This window comes from Mycteria americana, chromosome 1 (assembly GCF_035582795.1).
Source record: "Mycteria americana isolate JAX WOST 10 ecotype Jacksonville Zoo and Gardens chromosome 1, USCA_MyAme_1.0, whole genome shotgun sequence".
Classification (NCBI taxonomy): domain Eukaryota; kingdom Metazoa; phylum Chordata; class Aves; order Ciconiiformes; family Ciconiidae; genus Mycteria; species Mycteria americana.
Genome location: NC_134365.1, coordinates 173,675,257 through 173,690,198, shown reverse-complemented (window position 1 = coordinate 173,690,198; position 14,942 = coordinate 173,675,257).

Here is a 14,942-nt window from a genome sequence, read left to right as displayed (position 1 = left end):
GTTCTCTAGCCCCTGAATATTTCCTTAGGTAACTGGTGATGGGATGGGATCAGGACTGGACAGCATTATATGCTAGTAGAGGAAAAGTGTGTTTTGAGACCAGATCTGATTATGGCTATGGAAAACTTTCATTCTATTATTGAAGATTTTAATACAATTTCCTAAGGAAACAAAGTTTATGCAGTCATACTTACTCTCGCTTTTATCTTTTTATATGTCTCATTCTGTTCTTTCCTTTTCTCCTAAAATCAAGCAAACAATAGTTTACAAACTGAAAAACCGTAACAGGTTTTAGTCAAATTGGACATAAGGGAGAGCTCTCACAGGCAAAGATGTTTCTTTAAGAAATATGAGGCTAAAGTGATGAAAAAAGATATTAGAAGTGTTGATGACTGTGGGCTATTGCTGACTGCAGCTAAGCCTCCTTGTTACCAAACACCAAAGAAGCCACATAGAAAAGCAACTTTATTGGGAAAGTTTCAATCAAAGCTTGCAGTCAACCATGAGAAGCAAATTCATAGGAAATCAGGCTTCATGAGTTCTGGTGCTCAAAGAGCTTCTTGTTTTGCTTAAAATGAATGAGAATTTTTTTCTTTGTTAGGCTTTGCAATATAGGTGTTTGTATTGGGGCTTAATAAATTCGACCAAATTAAACTGACTCAAGTGAAAGACACCTCAACCTGTTTTGCAACTTTCTCTAAATGACTTATTGCATTTCTGCAGCATTTTGCTCCTGGCAAACACGTTTCACTGGCTTCATGTTCTGAGTATTGAAATTCTGAAAACTTTCTAAGTAGAAGGTGCAACAAAGGAAGAATCTGAATGTATCCTCTATATGTTTTTAATAGGCTTCTCCATGTCAGATACATCCATGCTTTATGCCTATGCTACATGCAACAATGTAAATGAAATAAGTTTAATCACAAAAAAATACTCTAGATATTATTTCAAGGTGATGTCACTTTTTGCATCTGTCACCGACAGCTTTTTCAAGAAAGATCTTCAGAAAGAGCAAAGGCCTGGAAAGCAGCAAGAATCAAAGACTAGTAACATTAGAGAACTGGCTACTGGGGAAAGAAGGATAAGAATTACTATAGTAAGAATATTTGATTATTGATATTAATTTTGCTCTGTATCCTACCTATTGGTTGTAATACACATAAGTAATTTTTTTTACTATGAATTTGACAAAAGAGAAAATGTATATTTGCAAGGCTCAGGACAGTGGGTTGGGAGCATTTTCCTGAATTACTGTGTTTGTGTTTGTGTATGTGTATATGTATATGTATATGTATACCTTTTATGTGCATGAACTACATGAAATTACAAAATAATTAAACAGACTATGAAGAAACTGAAGGGTATCCACCTTACTGAAGTCTCTTTTTCGGGGAGTACATTTTGTCTTTATTTGGAAGAAAAAATCTGTTCTGTTCCTTCACCTGATTTTGTGTGTGTATGTACAGAAGAGATGAGATTTCTGTACTGGGCAGATGAATAGGTTGTATTCCATCTGAATGAAAGTCTTTTGATACACTTGGCAAAAAGAGTGCAGAGCTGCAACGTTTTCTCTTGTCAGACACGTTTGCTGCTTCATTTCATGGACTGAAATGACTGACTCACTGAGATTCTGGGCCTCAAGTCCAGGCATGAAGAAAGTAAGATTTCACAGGTGCCTCTCCTGTTCCCACATTTTCTTTATATTATGCATAGGACAAATTCAGCCCCTCAGAAGGCAGTGGCCACACACCAGACCTACTCTGAGAGAGCTGCTCCTACGTCCCTTCTGCTTGGCTAGCTAAGAAGCCTCCTGCCTAAGTGAACTGCAAAATCACCTTTACATTTGACAGCAGAATAACACCTCCTAACAAACTGGAAATTCTGGGTAATCACGTGCTACATCTAGGTTGACCAGCAGTTACATGGTTTTGACTGCCACAAAGCCCTGTTCTCCCGATTGTTCATGCTGCAGATGTGGTCAGAACATGCTACACCTGCCTCTCAGCATGCTTCCTTGGGTCTTCTTTTTATTGAGATGGATAAGAGGTGTGATATATACCCTGAATTCTCTCCAGTATAATGTTGGGATGCATGGGATGCAGTTACAGTGACCATTTTAACTCAGAATTTTGGAAGTGTTGTGGTTCACTTTTTGGCCCAGTCTCTCCATCTCTCCCTCCTTTCAGGTTTGCTTTCCTCAAGTAGCAGGTTTGCGGCCAGGTTTTCATGCTTTCCCCAAGTAGCATCTCCTACTGGAGGCAGAATAGTGGCCTGGATGGGCCATGGATCTAAGCCTGTCAGATATTTTTATGTTCTTCTGCTAAAAACTTGGGGAAACTGCTGTAGCAGGGTAAACTAGACTAAGTAGTCTATGTAATAGAATTTTAAGACTACCTGATGTGAAAGACTTAAAAGATACATACTTGCTGAGGCAAAGCAAGTATCATCTACTAGATAGTGTTTCCCTCCTCAACCAAAAGTAGCTTCCAAAAGTTATATTACAATGAAAACCCTTCCACACTCTTTCAGTTTAATTCTGGATTCAGCTCTAGCTCCAGAATTTCTCTCTCTGGTTGCTTGCTTTTATCTCTTAGTGAGTTGAAACAATATAAAGAATTATAATGCACCAAGATTCAGAGCAATTTAAATTCAGAAATAGGTCTGGAAGTGAGTATAAATAACATACTATACTAACATGCTAGGTGATTCTTCAAGCAGCAACAATGACCACTGGTCCATAATGCAAGACTGAAAGTTTCGTGCTAGGCTGAAGAAGAGAAATCTGAGGGGACAACACCACTCACGTACTTTAAAGGCTGTTGCCTCTCCTGGATACAGAGTTACAAAAAGGAATGAAAAACAGTGGAATGACATTTCTGTGATGTTTTCCAAATATAGAACAAGTGATATACCCTAAGGTAAAATACCTGTGTGAAATGTTACGGTAGAACACAATGCTTTTCCCCTTTGAAACTATACATGTAAGAGTAAAAAGCTTTTCAAGTGTGTCCTTTTTAAAAGGGCCTCTCAATTTCAGAAGCAGTATACGTCGCTCAGTACATGCAAAGAAGTGTTGCCAATATAATTACATTTTTTTCTCCAATATAAAAGACAAAAAGAAAATTAGCCACATAAACCCCAAATAAATCATCAGTGTTCACATTTACTACTGAGTTTGAGAGGCTCATTTTTCTTCTGAAATTGTTATGTGTACATATACTTGTGTGCTTGAACATATATGCATATATATAGCTATTTATGCATATCTGAAAGTAGGGATGATATATATTTATATTAATGTTTGAATGGTACTGAAACAAAATTATCCCACCATGACTTGGGAATTGTGTGTTTCAGTCAACTGGTGATAAATCACAAATTTATCTCGCTTTTTCTCTTAAACACACATATGCATATTTCTCAGTTTAAAAAAAAATATTTCAAAATTATTTAAGTTATATATCTTGAAAACAAAATTGTGCAAAAGGGAAATCAGGATTTTGTATTGAGAACAGAGTAAGGATATATCTAATTTTTAGGAACACTAGGAATTTTGCAGCAGTTTGGTGGAAGAAGGATGGAAAAAGAAAGCAAGGAATAGCATGTAATACAGGCCATATTGGTTATTACCCTAAATAATGTGAAAATACTAGACGTACATTAAAAAATACAGAATACTCTTAGTGTATTTGCTGGAGAATGTAGAAGGTGAATAGGGAGAGGAACAAAGACATCTATTATAAAGCAGAAAAAGAATGTTTTACATTGACCAATAAAGCTCAGCAGTTACATTCTTAAAGAATAGCAAGGAAACATAAACAGTGCCCTTACTAAATCATTGTCTACAGTTCTTTATACTGGAAAATAAAATGGCAGAGGCATAAACTGACTGAGGTCAGAAGAGACCTCTGGAATTCAGTGGGTCCAACCTCCTGCTCAGAGCAGGACCTACTTAGATCAGGTTGTTCTGAACCACGTACAGTCAAGTTCTAAATATCTCCAGTGACAGATATTCCACAATTTCTTTGGACAATCTGTTTGAAAATCCTCTTTGTGAATTAAAAAATTCCTTATGTATCATCAGGATTTCTCTTGTTCCAGCTTCTGTCCATTTTCTCTTCTTCTGTTGCTGTGCACCTCTGAGAAGAGTTTGGCTCTATCTCCTCTCCACACCCTTGTAAGGTAGTTGCAGAGAGCCATAAGGTCTCCCTTGACCTTGGTCTTCTCCAGGCTGAACAAGCCCAGCCCTCTCCGTGCTATGACCTGAGCTCTAGCCTGATTAGCTGGATGCCCCCCCTGCTCCAGTATCTCCATGTCTTTCCTGTACTGGGGAACCTAAAACTGGACACAGTACTGAAGATGCAGACTCACATATGCTGAATACAGTGAAGCAATCACTTCCTTCAACCTGTGGCTGCACTCTTGCTAGTACAGCCTTGTATTAACTCTTTCCGCAGCAGGGCACTCCAATAGCTCATGTTCAACTGGTTGTCCACCAGGACTCCCAAGTGGGTTTATTCAAAGTTGCTTTCTAGGTGTACAGATGCGCAGGGTTCTGCCTTCCCAGAGTCAGGATCCTGCATTTGATTTTATTAAACTTTATAAGGTTCCTGTTAGCCCATTTCTGTAACCTGTTGAGTACTCTCTGAATAGAAACCCTGCACTCCTGTGTATCAGGTGCTTCCCCTGAAATTTGGTATCACCTGTGAATACTCTCTTAAAAAATCAGTGAAATTACTTTGGTTTAGTTTAACAAAACTGACCACTCTGCTGTCTTTTTAATGAATATACATTGCTGCTCTGTTCTAGACATTCAGGGGCTGCAACTAGGAACTCAGCATCACTTTTCAATTGTGGAGGTCAGTTTGTGATAACAGTGGAAGAAGCAATAGTGTTACTGATAAATAAATCCATGAAGAAATTGTCATTATTTATGCTATTAAAAAAAAAAAAATCCAATCCAAAACTGAAGTAGCTAGAAGAAGAAGAAGTTCTCATATGCTCAGGGACTCAAGCAGCAGTATGCAGAATGTGAAAAACCTAGATTCAGTTCCACCCTCTTCAAGCGCACATCTCACACTTCTAAATGCTTGCCCTTAACTTAAAACTAACATAAAAGGGCTCTCTCAATGTCTCATGTTGACACTGTTCCACTGCATACACTCAATTAAATATTTACTGGAGAGAGGTGGTCCATGTGTTCCCATCTCCTGGGAGAGTGTCCTAGCTAGAAGGCTGGAGAGCTATTCTTGTTCTCCATCTCAACGACATTTTGAGCATTTTATCTAAAGTGGAACAGTGTCAACAGGAAAGGTTGAAATAAGCTTCCTAAGAATATCTTTTAGCCTAACTGTTCACATCTCTGTCCAATTCAGAATGGGGATTGAAACAGCATAAATAACCTTTCAGGTAAATTGCCTAATCATCAGGAGTATTTTCAAATGTCTCCCTCAATCCCTCTGCCTGGAGTAACTTTTTTAAAATTACTTAAATACAAGTTGAGATAACATATAATAGAATGACTCTGTTACCTGACGGGATATTTTGTAAGCTGAGAGACTGCTATTCAAATCTCCTTGGGCAAAGGAAGAACTGAGCTGCTGAGCAGGACATTTTATAGTGCACATTTTATCACAGTTAAGAAAAAAATAGAGATATTAAAGTTTGTTTGAAATCAATTCCTTTTTAGAAAAATAAATTATTGTGTGTAAACCATGTGCTCCCTGAAAAAAACAGTTTTTGTCATATATTTACTGTCAGAACATAAACCTGTCATACAAATGTTTTTCTATAAGTGTAAGCACCTCATACCCAATTACTTCACATCATGAAATTAGATTTACTCTGTCTCATGCAAGAAGCTAGAACTGTATTTCTTGACCAGAAATATTTTCAGTTTCAATCTTAAACTGGCACCTTAGAACTTTTTCTGGATTGATGGCCTTGCAAATTGAATGATTACAGGAGATTCTGAAAGGGAAACAAACCTCCAAAAGAAACTTTGCGGCTGTTGTGTACTCTATCATTTTTGAAAAAGGCCTTGGAGTTTTCCATGCCTCTCGTGTTATTAGCAGTACCAGATTGGTGGTTTTGTCTGCAAGCCAGACTATAAATCATCATCAATGTTAGGCATGATATTCACTATTAATGCCTTGTTTTCCCTACTGAAATGTCTTTTTGTGCTTATTTTCTCTTGATCCTTGGCATTCTGCTGACCATCAATCAAAAGAACAAGTTGGACATTACTCTCTGTCTTGCCTCAGTGAACCTCTGATTTTCTTGACCATTAACCACTCTCTGGAATGTACATTTACTGTTGGCATCTTTAAGCCCCCATATTCTCCTCTCCCAGCTATGCTCCCTTCCTGGCACTGGGTTGCAAAGCAATATTTCCCATATGCTGAATGAAGAGCATGTCATAGGCTGTTTGACATCGTCTGGGAGCCCACAGAAAATCACTGATGCACAACTCACTTTTATTCCACAGGCCTGTGGGAGCCTAGAGGGATAAGAAGCCTTTCTGCTAGGCCGAACACACCACCTCACACACACAAAACAAATATTCCTGCCTTTACTGTTTAATGGTTTCATATTCATGCAGAAAAGGATTGCAGACTGATGTTTGTCTAAAGGTGTATCTTAAGAGAAGTTTTCTTGAAAAGTACGAGTAAGCTTGATTTCACGCACCAGCTGTTCCCTTTCTTTACAAAAATGCAGTGTTTACTGGAGTGAGGAACACTCTGCATTCATTATTCAGGAGCAAGGAAGTTTTGACTTTTTCTTGAGCTTCTGCAAAATCCTTCAAAGGGAGGAAAAGGAAAATGGTTCAACACAAGTTCAGTTAGATGATTGAGCAATTTGTAGTGATATTTCCCAGAAGGCTGCTAATTCAAAGACTTTCTTTTATAAAACAGATTTGTCAATAGGCCTCTTTTCCTTATTGGACTGCTTGGTTTTCATGGGCTGAAAAGCTAATACATGTTTTTTTATGTTGCTTTGAGAAGGGGAAAATACATACACATACTATATCAGTCTGCAGCATTATCTTAGCCATGTTTCTTCATCACTAAAACAAGTTATTAACTTTGCCAAGTAAGAGGCTGCAAAAAGTTTCACAGATTCATTGTTCAAAGCATTCTAACTCATTCATGATATTTATTTGTCCATACACTATCAATATAGACACAGTAGTTCTGATAAAGATTTGAACCTTGATACTAAATGTGGTCTGCATGGCTATGTGGTTCTTTGTATGTAGATTTTATTACAGTATTGCAAACTAAGGAATTGACTTTCATATGTAATTGATTTGGCACGATGTAGGTAACAGCAATACCCCTTCCAGTACTAGAAGAGGCTTGGCACCTCTCTTGCTCAAAAAGATCATATTTCTAGCTATCCAATGAAGTGCAATTTAGCTAAAAAATACTTGAATTATGTCAAAACAACAGATGAAATTAATTAGAATTAAGAACTGCAATAACTTTTTAGTCACATGCCAACACTAGAGAGGGAAGCTGGACAGTAAACTGGATGAGTTACCAAGACCAGTGTTGCAGTTTATACATCTACCATCTGACGACCAGACACAGTGGTACCTTCTAGATGCTTTGTTTGACTTTGGCAATGCAAAGTAGCCATAAACTTCGCTTAACTAACCTGCAAAGCCAAGTTTATGACTGCTTTGCATTGGTAGAATTATAAGCAGCAGCTGTCATGTAACTATGAGTCTGATCTGTGCCTTCTAGGCTTTTACCTCTCATGTTTTGTGATTTAAGGAAATAACGGAAGTGTGTGTGTGGAACTCTATTAGAGAAATCTTGCATATGCTTGCACGAGGTGTTAAATATTCATTCTTGAATTAGCCCTATATACAAAAGTCCATACATGACCATAGTGGGTTCTAATTTAGAGTGGGATTTCTATCTTCCAAATTTAGATGTCTAAGTGTTGAACTCTGAGCTCATCTCCCTAGGTTCCTTGTGTAGCGAGTGGAGAGAAATGAGTAGAGATTGTTCTTATATCTCTAAGTCTCTATTTTAGCATAAGCTGAACTGCCTTTTAGAGTTGCCTATTACAGGGAACCTACATAAATTTATGCAGACTTAAATTTCTAATTTTTAGGTATCTAAATTTTAGATTCTTATCCTATCTTATTTTCTTATGACTTGCATCCTTACTGAACAGAAAAGCCATTAAATGGCCAGCACTAAGTTGGATCAGCTACAAGGTCCTCTTGCAAGAGGAAACGTTTTACGCCACAAGATTTTTCTATTTGCTTCTCTTTGTTCCTTACTGAGCACATTTCATCCATGGAAGGGGCAGAGGAATTTGTAGTCCCTTCATCTCAATTTGTATCAGTCCTACTGAGAACAAGACCAACAGTTCAATTCCTAACAGGCTATAAATCATAGCTGAGAACCAGTAACTTGTGCATATGCCGTTGTTCTTAGATGGATATACTTCTTTAAAGGGTTGATATATTTTTTTAATATAGGTATTATCCTTTTCCTCCTTCATCACATTTTTCCTTACATGGTGACTCATATTATTCTGCTCTAACAGTACCATTTTCAGTGGTAATACAATACAAAGTAGCTCTCATATCTTTTAAAAAGTTATATTAATAACAGGACATAAAAGAATGACCTAAATTCTCCTTATACATACAGAGCTTTGTCATCATTAATAAAGAAGGTTTATTTCTACAAATTACATTTTCTTTTAAATCCAATTTAATAGGAAAAAGTTGACTTTTATTAAAGATACTGTTTTTCTTTTGAGGCTAGGAAAGACCATACTAATAAAATTTCCATGAACTGCTAGGCAAACTTACTTCCATATAAACCAGGTGTATATTCTTTTTTATACCATAGATTTGTTGAGCTATTTGCATGTAGACAAAAGATTAAACTAGCCAAATTAGGTAGCGTTTACTTTTGTTTCTTTTTCCATTACGTGAAGTAAAGTTAGTGAAGAAAACAGTATGTGCTCATTTAAGAAAACCTCTTCTGTTTCTTTAGTTTTCTGTAGAAAAGATCTTGCTAAAGAGAAACAAACCACATACACAGAGCATGTCCTTTGTTGCCTGAATGCAGATGCTCCACTGGACTCAGTTCTTAATACTTTTTTGTTATATAGAAATATTTACATTTTTTCCTCCAACTTGTTAATTTAAAAAAAAATCAAAAGTTAAAAATGAAAAGATAATTTTGTCATTCTTAAGATGAAAACTATCTCATAGCCTTAGCTCCGAGAGCACTTTGGTAGATCTACACTATGATAGGTATCCACTCAGACAACAATCTCTGGTTCCTATGCTGGAAAGGGCGGATCAGTTTGCATCCACACTGCTCGGTGATAATCTCCTATAGAACAGACTGACTGTGTTGTACTGCATTGGCCTTTTCTTGGGCCTATCTAGCAGGACCCAGAGACACAATAAATACTTGTATTTGAGATTTTATTTTTTGGTTTTTTGTTTTTTTTTTTTGGGGGGGGGGTCTTTTTGTTTGTTTGTTAAAGTGTCTGAAATAATGCAAGGGCTCACTGGAATAATGCTGTCTAATGAAGCAGAGCATGTGTTGCATGTTTTAGATAATATGAGGGCAGCTGGGGGTGCTGGAGTGTGAAAGACCTGCTGAGGATGATGTTGGGTGACTGATCGAGAAGAGGTGCAAAACTCCCTTCCACTTCCTGGATGTAGTCCATGGAAAAGTCTTTTCTGTGAACAAGAAAAACCTATGCTTCATTCTGGAGAAAACTAATTAATTGGTTTGTTTCAAGAGAGAGCCCAGGAGTTAAATTGTCTGCATAATGAGGATGATTTGGGGATTAGGATGTGAATCATTGTAAAGTGGAAGGGTAAGTTATTTGCCTTTGTAGGGAACAGCTGTTCCTTGGTCTCCACCCTGGGGAAGTAAATAAAGTTTCAGTCCTAAAGGTTACAGGTCAAAAAGGAGCTCTAAGTAGAAAGAGACATTTGTTATTCCTCAGTGTTAATATCTATGCTTATACTACTGACATTGGACTTTGCCTACTTGATATTTTCACTGCATTCCTTCTTCTTGTAATTATTTACTCTCCTTTTCTTCCCTGCTCGTTACCCTGAAAACATGGATTCCAGTTTGTGAAGAACTTCTTAAATGCAAATTCTTACTCTAAATGGTCCCATGATAACTTCTGAATTGGAAGCTGAGAAAAAAATACATCAGTCCATCCTTCCTGTGGCACCAAAAATGCACAACTCCAGTAAGTTGTATTACTTATTTTGGTTATGTCAAATATCTTTGATAAATGTGTGTATAATGTTGTTTCATACATAGATTAAATGGGCACTTCTTTTCATTTGCCTATGATGGTTCAATCAACTTGTATTCCCCAAAACAGACCATTTCCACAGCTGGCATATATCAGCATGGCTCCCCACGTATTCCTGGAGTTATGCAGATTGACAACTGAGGATCTAGCCAAGTAAGACTGAAATGTTGACTAAAAAAAAAAAATATTGCATGTAAAAGTCTGTTACATTCCACTTGAATGAAAAATGAAGCTGAAAATTGCAAAATTTCCATGATCCAGAGGACATTTTTCTTTGAGGGATGGTATACAGACTGACATTATCAACTGGTCCTGGTTTGCCAGATGTCCTTATGTTTGACGAATCTTTCAACCACGCTAACTGCTGGGTATTTAAGGCTAGAGGAAAAAGTGGATCCTTGGTGTTGTAGTTATTACATGTTCACTTGGTTTATTTTTCTTCTACCAAGAAAATCAAATTATAATCTCCAAAAAAACAAGTCCAAACTTTTGTCTGAAGTGATCATCACATTTCAAATGTTATATCGTAGTGGGGAAAGGATTATTATTTTATTTTTCTTACCCTAATAGATGAGGCAGAATATTCTAAGAAAGCAACTACATAAAATAGCTCATTGCCAGATACCCAAACACAATAAATTATTCTATAATTCATGAAAGATTCAGTAAGTAATACGGCAGAAGATGTTGCCAAGTTATGGAAACTTGAACAGGTCTTTTTTTTTCCCCCCACAGGAAGCTGTGGAACCTTTTTAATAAATAAGCCACTTAATGTATCTCCTGTTAACTTTGCTCTTATTTCTACTGGAATAGGTTGCAAACCAACACCTAGTAGCAGCCAGCCATCTATCAGACATACCTGTATTGACTGAACTAAGCTGTTGCACATGAATGACAAGAAATAACTTTTTTTGGGATCTGATAGAAGGTTGTTTTATAATCACATTGGAGCTCTGAATGTTCAAAATTGGAAATATTTATGTGCTTTTAAAAGCTTTAAAAATAATAGTGACGAGGTAATAAAAATCCATAGAAATGAACACTTTATGACTAATAAAAGGTGGCCTTATTCTTGAAGACATGTAATCCCCTAATTATCCACAAAACATTGGACGAGATGTTCATTATTTGAGTCCTTACCATTTGCCAGTGTGTTCTTGGCAGACCTTTTAGTGGTATCAGCAGGAAAAAAGGAAATGAGCTGGAAAGCATTAAAAAATAATACTCGAAATAATATTTAGGCATGTGATCCTCTTATGAACTTCACATTGAGCTATTAAAATGCATTTACTAACTACATAACAAAGAGGTAACAGGCTGTACCAAGAAAAGGGGATTTTAATGTGGTCAAATGTCTTTAAGAGCATGTGTTCCGATTCTTTTTCTTTCAGGTTCATGTATAAGCAGCATTGAGGAATTTGCTTTTCTAAAGATCATCTACTGGACTTGCCATTTGAACAATCAGGCTGATTCTCCATTGCATTATAACTGCAGCAGTCTTTTATGGATTTGATAGCATTTAATGACTGCTTTATTTTCCACAGCTATATATGGCTGCATTGTCAACTGTCTAAGAGACAGCAACCAACTCTTCAGATCTTATGAAGACATGGGGCGCTTTTTAGTCTCAGCAAAGCAGGCAGTTCTCATCACCTATTAGGTGATGTCCCCTCTCCATGGGTGTTACCACTTCTCATCGCTCATCAGAGTAGCCCAGAAAGGAGTCCATGACCTTCCTATTTATTTGCCTGTGCCAGAGCACTGGAGAGCAGTCTGTTGCTGAAAAACCTTTTATGAGCCAAAGACAAAACACATCTTATATGAAAAGCCAAGAGGTTATTGCTAGTATAGTTGAAATCTTAAAAGTCTAATCACAGAATTATTATTAGTCCAGATCTAATTATTACAGAAAATGAAAGAGAAAGAAAATAAAACCCAAATAATATTATACATAAATTTATTATTATTATTGTTATTACTACTACTACTACTACTATTAAGAACACAATTAAAATTATTATACACACATTTCCTAGTTTCTAGCGCTTTTCTTGGTGTGATGTTCACTTTTTCTGTTCCTTGGGGTTCTAACATTCATAGCTTTGGTCTAGTATGGGTGGGGTACAGTGAGTTGGAAGCATCCCGATTCCTCCACCAGGAGGACTATGATGTTGATGTTTTCATCTCTCTTACTCTACGATCAACTTTTTATATGTTTGCTAACACTGCTTTACAGCTTGCTCTTTCTTCACTTGTCTGCAGGCTCATGGTGAATCCAAATTTACTGTATATGGTGCATTTTATGTCATTGGGTACTTGTTCTTTGTTGTGTGTTACCACTAAAGATGCTTTTGTTGAGCTCCAGACCTGCATTTCTTTAAGTGACCACTGATGAGTTGCTTAGAGCTATGGGGTCTCCAGCATCAGTCTGTACCCTGACTCTAATCATCCCGTGCCTGTACTCCTCTCTACTGCATCTTCTGTCCCCATTTCTCAAGGAATCTGCTTTCATACCAGGCCTGTATTCCTTCATACATATTTTTGTTACAGTCATAAAAAAATTCTTCTACACAGAAAAACTACTGGTTACTATTATCTGTATAAAGCGTTGGTTATGCCATACGAAAAGCAAAAACTCTAAAATCAGGAGTAGCCAACTCGTCATTAGAAAAACTGCAGCTACACCAAGTGAAAACAGGTAAGACAAAAAAAGTTCAGAAAAAGCAAAACTGACAAGTGTTGGTCCTGAGGCCTTGCAAACTCAGTACAAAGCCAGTGGCCTACTACCAGCAATGGCAATACACTTTCTCCTGGGTTGCAGGATGATAGTGCCACATCTGCATTCAGGCCTCTTAAGGAAGTCAGTGGCATAAGACTGCCACCTCCAGCAAGCTGTTTATTTCTTAGGTTCTGAAGCTTGCATCAATTTAATGTGGTAATTAAGTTTTTAAGCTAAGCTGAATGAATACAGGCCTTTATGCTCCCTTAGTGCCAATGTGACGACGACAGGAAATGAATAGCAGGGGATAAAGAAGAGACAAAATCTAAAGGATTATACAAACAAATAGATTCTTTTCAAGACAGAGCTGGGACTTGGCTCTCTCTAAGGTTGAGATCCCTTGATTTCTCAGCTACTGGCCACAGAATAATCCCCATCCTGCTGATTTGGTTTCTAGAAGAGTAGGATCATAGCAAGCTGGAATGAAAATACAACAACAGGGCAAACTTGAAAGTATTTGCCTTCAGAGTTTGCTATCTGAAGAAGTATCGGTCATTTGTAAAAGTAACATTAATTTGATAATTCATTGATTGTCAGTCTCACAATACCTTGGTGAATGAACTAGGCAGGTTTTGTGACATCTGTTTTGCATACATGCAGATAAATGAAAGGCTAAATATTCAGATGGTAGTAGGTAATTAAATAAAGCATATGTCTATACTGTGAGTGGACTGGAACCATGCTCCCATGTTCAGGCTTTTTTCTGGATGGATAGGGGCCATTTCTTTACCAGTAGCTGCAGTCATGCATGGTATACTGACCAGTTAGTGTGTGTAGCTGACCAGCTCAGAGTATCATAGAATCATAGAATGCTTTGGATTGGAAGGGACATTTACAGGTCATCTAGTCCAACCCCCCTGCAAGAGCAGGGACATCTTCAACTAGATCAGGTTGCTCAGAGCCCCATCCAACCTGACCTTGAATTTTTCCAAGGATAGGGCCTCCACTACCTCTCTGGGCAACCTGTTCCAGTGCCTCACCACCCTCATTGTACAAAATTTCTTTCTTAAATCCAGTCTAAATCTGCTCTCCCTTAGTTTAAAACCATTGCTCCTTGTCCTGTCACAACAGGCCTTGCTAAAAAGGCCTGTCCCTGTCTTTCCTATAGGCCCCCTTTAAGTACTGCAAGGCTGCTGTAAGGTCTCCCTGCAGCCTTCTCTTCTCCAGGCTGAACAACCCCAACTCTCTCAGCCTTTCCTCATAGGAGAGGTGGTCCAGCCCTCAGATTATTTTCATGGCCCTCCTCTGGACCTGCTCCAACAGCTCCATGTCCTTCTTGCCCTGAGGGCTCCAGAGCTGGACGCAGTACTCCAGGTGAGGTCTCACCAGAGCAGAGTAGAGGGGCAGAATCACCTCCCTCGACCTGCTGGCCATGCTTATTTTGATGCAGCTCAAGATACGGTTGGCCTTCTGGGCTGCGAGCGCACATTGTTGGCTCATGTCCAGCTTTTTGTCCATCAGTACCTCCAAGTCCTTCTCCACAGGGCTGCTCTTGATCATCATCCCCCAGCCTGTATTGAAACTGAGGATTGCCCCGACCCAGGTGTAGGACCCTGCACTTGGCTTTGTTGAACCTCATGAGGTTCACACACGCCCACTTCTCCAGCTTATCCAGGTCCCTCTGGATGACATCCCGTCCCTCAGGCATGTCAACTGTAACAGTCAGCTTGGTGTCATCTGCAAACTTGCTGAGAGTGCACTCGATCTCACTGTCTAGGTCATTGATGAAGATATTTAACAGTACTGGTCCCAGTATGGACCCCTAAGGGACACCACTTGTCACTGATCTCCATCTGGACATTGAGCCATTGACCGCTACCTTCTGGATGTGACCAGCCAACCA